The sequence below is a fragment of the Rattus rattus genome, chromosome 2 (assembly GCF_011064425.1).
Source record: "Rattus rattus isolate New Zealand chromosome 2, Rrattus_CSIRO_v1, whole genome shotgun sequence".
NCBI lineage: Eukaryota > Metazoa > Chordata > Mammalia > Rodentia > Muridae > Rattus > Rattus rattus.
The window spans coordinates 7,051,666-7,057,322 of record NC_046155.1 but is presented as its reverse complement, the minus strand read 5'-3'; the positions used below and the strand labels follow the sequence as shown (position 1 = coordinate 7,057,322).

Below are 5,657 nucleotides of genomic sequence, written 5' to 3'. Positions count from 1 at the left end.
GCGTGGTACTACACATCTGTAATCCTGAGCACTTAAGAGACAGAGGCAGGAGGGTCAGGAGGTCACAATCATCCTCAGCTCCATAGCAATTCCTGGTCCATCATGGGCTGCATAAGCCCCTGTCTCAACAAAACAAAGGAAGGAAGGGAAGGAGGGAGGAAGCAGGGAAACACAGCTTACCGTCACCTGGAACAGACCATGCACCACAGGGCTGACGCCTCTGCCTACCCTCTCCCTGGCTCGACTTCGGCACAGTGGCATTTAAGTCAAAGGAGCTTGGGCAGCAGCAAGTACAGAACTATTACTCTGACCTTCCGGCGGCTGCTGAAAACAGAATATGAAATTCTGTTGTGAACCATGCAATATCCTTATCTCCAACAGCCCAGAAGATGTGGTGTGGGCTTTGTTAACTCTTATCTTTTAAGCTTCCTAATGTAATTTCATTTTCTCCTTCCCAACTCACACTCCGTAACCAATTCAGCTCCTGAACTGAGGATTTCCGGCCGCTTTTTTTTTTTTTTTTTTTTTTTTTTTTTTCTTTTTGGTCTTCAGTTCCTTGAGGGGCTCCTAGGCTCCAAAACCAGGTTTCTCAGCAGAATGCATCACCCCCCATGTTTTCTGCTAGTAATGTTTGTGGAACAACCAGGCTCAGGGAGAAAGCGTTCAGTCAGGAGAAATAGCTTGGGTGGTAAAGGAGCCTACAGCCAAGTCTGAAAGCCTTAGCGCAATCCCACTACCCGTGTGCTAAAAGAACACACACACACACACACACACACACACACACACACACACACACACACACACGGAATGAAAATTAAAAAGGAACCAGGAGAGATGGCTCAGTGGTTAAGAGCACCTTTTGCTCTTCCAGAGGGCCTGGGTTCAGATCCCAGCACCCGTATCTAGAAGCATGCAAACATCTACGACTCTAGCTCCAAGGGATTTTGATGCTCTTTTCTTGCCTCTGTTGCCATTTGTAAACAGGAAGCACACACTTATGTAACAGGCCCCCAGCCCTTAGCACAACTGACTCCATGATGGAAGCACCATTTGGGCCATCAAACTCAGCATCTAGACAGCACCTGCCAAAACTAAAAGGAAGACTCAGTCCATCAAAGTTTATAGTTCTGGGAGAGTCTCTAAATGTACTAGTCCTGCTTTTCAGCTTCTGCAGTTCTGCTTCTAGCTAGCTGTTTTGTTAGCTGAAGTATGTCAGTGTGAGAAATGGTTTTAGGCTTTAAAAGCTCACCCTGAGAAAGACTTCGGGCTACACTGGGATCTTGAACACCTGATGTCGTCACTGGCTAAGGAAGACTCTTTGTTGGTTTGAGCCCATATCTGAGAAGTCTTCTCTGGTGGGTACACCAACACACACACACACACACACACACACACACACACACACACACACACACCACAGAAATAAAGCAAATCTTTTAAAGAATGCAAAAAAAAAAAAAAAACGGAGAGGGCAGAGGTAAACTTTCCAGGAGGGTCGATACGATCCTCAGCCAGTTCTGGGAAAGTGAGGTCTGCTCCACATGAGACTGAAGTGTCCTAAGTCTGGGCTTGCTGGGGGATGCCACCCCATTGGTAACGCAGCTCCCTCTGCAGTGCTCCCCTTCCCTGGGACATGAGACTCAGCTTCCAGGTCTGAGCAACAGCGCCTCGGCCCCATGCATGCCTGCTGCTCCTGAGAGAGGTAAGGAAGAAGCTAGGAGGAAGGAGAGCCAAGGAGGAGAACAAATGCTTAATGAATCGCTGACCTCCGTGCTCAGCAGTCGGGAGACTCGAGGCTGTTCCAATACCAACCATCTCTGAATTCCTCTAGAGATTTCTTTAATACAAGTCCATCACGATGCCATCAGGATTCCAAACTGTGTGTGGAATCTAAAGAGCCAAGAAACTCCAAAAGGACCTCAGTGGGGTCCTGCCACCTGCTTTTCAAGTGAAGTGCATTTACTAGGAAGCTGTGGCACTCGGCTCCCTGTGCCTATCAGGGAAGGGCAGTCAGATGTAATGGGAAATCCATGACAGACACAAGGGTGGTGTCACAGTCTCAGCACAGTGTAAAAGCGCAGTCTCTTTTGAGGCTCAAGGTGATCTTTTAACTGTAATTCAGAGGTCTCGGCATTGCAAACACAGGTGGCAGATGAGAATGCTGTTGTGTTTAACTTTGACCTTGAACGTGTTTGCTCTTCCAAAGGCACTGCCAAGAAAATGGAAAGATGCTCAAGTGTGCTGCTCAAGAGAGCACTTGCCTAGCATATCCTAGACCCAGTCTCCAATCCCTGGCCCTGAGGAGAAGGAGTGGGAGGAGAGGAGGAGGAAGGGGAAGTGGACAGGAGGATAAGGAGGGAAAGAGGAGACAGTCGTATGGGCATGGAGAGCTGAGGTAGCCTCAAATGGCTGTGTAAGGAGTGGATGAAGTCCTGAGTGACTGTGTTTTATTGACCAGGGCCCCAGGCCTCAAACTCACTTCTTCCTCCCCGTGAGGCTCTGAGGTCTACAAAACCTATCCTATACAGGTCAGGCTCAGAATCGGCAAAGCCTTCCTCTGGTTAAAGTACCAATGTGTTCAAGGGATTGACCACTGTGTAAGGATTGACCCGTATATGCAAAAGCTAGCAACTGATGCTTCCGTCCTCTTCCTTCCAGATGACTGCAACCTGAGACAGCTTCCTGGCTTCCCTACAAGACCTCAAGTGAGAGGGTTGGGGATTTAGCTCAGTGGTAGAGCGCTTGCCTAGCAAGCGCAAGGCCTGGGTTCGGTCCCCAGCTCCGGAAAAAAAGAAAAGAAATGAAAAAAAAAAAAAAAAGACCTCAAGTGAGAATACATAATCTCTCCTCCTGACGTGTAAAATAAACCTGCTGAGTCCCCAGGTTGAGTCTCCATCAGAGAGCGCATGGCCCACCTGATCCCAGCTTGTGTGTGTGTGTGTGTCTGTCTGTCTGTCTGTCTGTCTGTCTTTAAAGAGGAGTTTGGAGAGAAAAGAAAGCCTAAGAGGGGGAGGAAGAAGAGGAAAGGGAAGAGTAGAGAACAAGGAGGAGAAAGGAGGAGGAAGACATAATTAAAACATACGACAGTGTGTTAAAGAGCTGTTGGGAGCGGCTTAGATCAGTGTTTCTCGGTTTGCTCTGTGTGGTCCAGGTGACTCACTTAATGACATTAATTCACCCAGGGAGTATGTTCTTCTTTCAACAAGTTCAAAAAAGTTATTTTGGTTTAAAATGCTTGCTATGCCTCTAAGTTTCCCCCCTTTAAAACAAAGTCTTGAGCAAGCGACTATTTTCTTCTAAAATGCAATATATTTTTGCATCCTCTTTCTAAAGACGATTCACATTAGGCCATGGTGCGCAGTGATAAAGCATCCTTTGGCACCAGGGAGATGACTCAGCAGGAAAAGGTGCTGACCGCTAACCCTGATAATCTGAGTTCACACGTGGGAGGAGAGAACTCCTACACTTTGTTCTCTGCCCCCCCCCCCGCATGTGTGCCACAGCAGGAGTTCAGACCTCTACAAAATAAGAAAACAAATAAAATGTAAAGAAAATCTTTTTAAGAAAAAAATAGCAACAGACAATCCAAGTATTTAAAGGAAATACTTGCAAGTCAGTTATCCAGTGATGGAGTTGTGACAATGGGTTGTGGGCTCTCAAATTTTAAGAAGGAACCAAAGAACTCAAAACATCAGACTGAAAATCTAAGCAAGTTTACCAGCATCATGGACCTGCATCCCTACCAGTTGTGCAGGGAGCTCCAGGATGCTCACTGATGCTGGAGTGGGCTTTTAGTGCAGCATCTAAGCGCAGACGCTGTGGCAACACAGCAGTATGGGCAGAGACACGTTACCAGTTGCTTTTCTTGTTGCTTTACCAAATACCAAAGAAGGAGTGATGTCAACAAGGCCAAGTCATTTTGGCTCAGAGACTGAGGGAATTCAGTCTACCATGGTGGGGAAGTCATGGTGACATGGTGACATGGTGACATGGTGGGGACAGTGGGGGTGTGCAGCTTGTTCGCATCTTCACCAACCAGGAAGCAAAGCAAAGCCACTGGCAATCCTAGGCTGGTTCTAACCCTCAAGGCTCCTTTTAAGCAATTTCTTTCTAATTGAAACATTCCCTCCTTGAGAGTCTCCTTAAGATCAAGAAGTAAAGGAAACTTACAAGGTTCTGGAAGACTACGAAACTTAAGACTCAGAAGACCCCTCCCCATCTTCTATAAACAGTAGTAACTGCCGGAGAAAAGACTCCTCAGTGGAACTGCCTACCAGTTGTGCAGGGAGCTCCAGGATGCTCACTGATGCTGGGGTGGGCTTTTCAGTGCTGCAGTTGACTTTAAGGTATCCATGCTCCTTTAAACATCCTCCCTCTTCTCCCATAAGTTGTACCCCAATCTCACTGATTTTGGTGAGGTTGTCATTGATGCACTTGGGATGAGTAGACATTTCTTCCTATCTCCCCAGGAAAGGTTACAGAACAGCTCCCTATTCCAGTGATCAGCTTCGGATTACATCCCACCTCCCAGAAGTTCCCTAGCCTCCCAGACAACGACAACACCCGGGGACCAAGTGTTCAAACAACTGAGCATGTGAAGGATATTTTTCACCCAGATTGCAGCAGATACTCAGCACACTGAGAATTGCAGAAATTAAAATAGAAGCTACTAGTTTTCACCTCCTACCACTCAGAATGACTGACAGGAAATAGCTGGGGAGAATGTGGAACTGGGGCCTCACCCCAGGTCTGTTGGAACTCACAAGGGTTGAGTTGATGGGCAAAGGTTAATAGTTTCCTGTAAAGCCTAGTAGACATAGGACTGCAGTCCACACTTCATGATGTTAGGAGTGACATGAAGGCTCATGCTAATGCATGAACACACACATAGATACACAAACATCAATACATGCATGCATGTACTCACATGTACATCACACACACATGTACTCATACATGAACACACATGTACTCATACACATAAACACCACACATACATGAGCTTATGCACACACATGCACTCACAGACAAATACGCTCGTGCACACATGTACTCATACCACATATAGACACTATACACACGTAAGCTCATGAACTCACATACATATATACTACATTCGTAAGCTTATGCATATGCAAACATGCCTATATGTAAACATGTTCACACATACAATTAATGTTACACCTCCTGGGCATTGTGTTATCCTGAGATTCGACTGGGAAGACCCTAGAAGCTCTCTTGCTCTTGGCCCTGTGGGCTTATTTGTGTGCAGAGCTCCCCAAACCCAGATGAAATAACGCACATCTTTACCATCTTAAGGATGCTCATTTTGGTAGCACAAATACTAAAATTGAAACTATACAGAAAAGATCAACATGGCCCCTGTGTGAAGATAACAACACAAATGTATGAAGCATCCCATATTTTTAAAGAATTGACTGCCGGGCTGGGGATTTAGCTCAGTGGTAGAGCGCCACCTAGGAAGCGAAGGCCCTGGGTTCGGGTCCCCAGCTCCAAAAAAAAAAACCAAAAAAAAAAAAAAAAAAAAAAAAAAAAAAAAGAATTGACTGCCAAAGGAAAAAAAAAAGAATTTAAAAAATAATTATGTTCAGCTGGGCATGGTGCATGTCTTTAAGCCCAGTGCTCTGGAGGCAAAG

The 5,657-nt window shown here is 46.0% G+C and overlaps 1 non-coding gene across 1 annotated transcript; it reads left to right on the top strand.

The window, feature by feature from the left end:
- Nucleotides 1–5,320: 5,320 nt before the first annotated feature.
- LOC116894880 lies at nt 5,321–5,428 on the top strand. Its single transcript, XR_004387091.1, has one exon. It is a non-coding gene; the product is annotated as a U6 spliceosomal RNA (small nuclear RNA).
- The last annotated feature ends 229 nt before the right edge of the window (nt 5,429–5,657 follow it).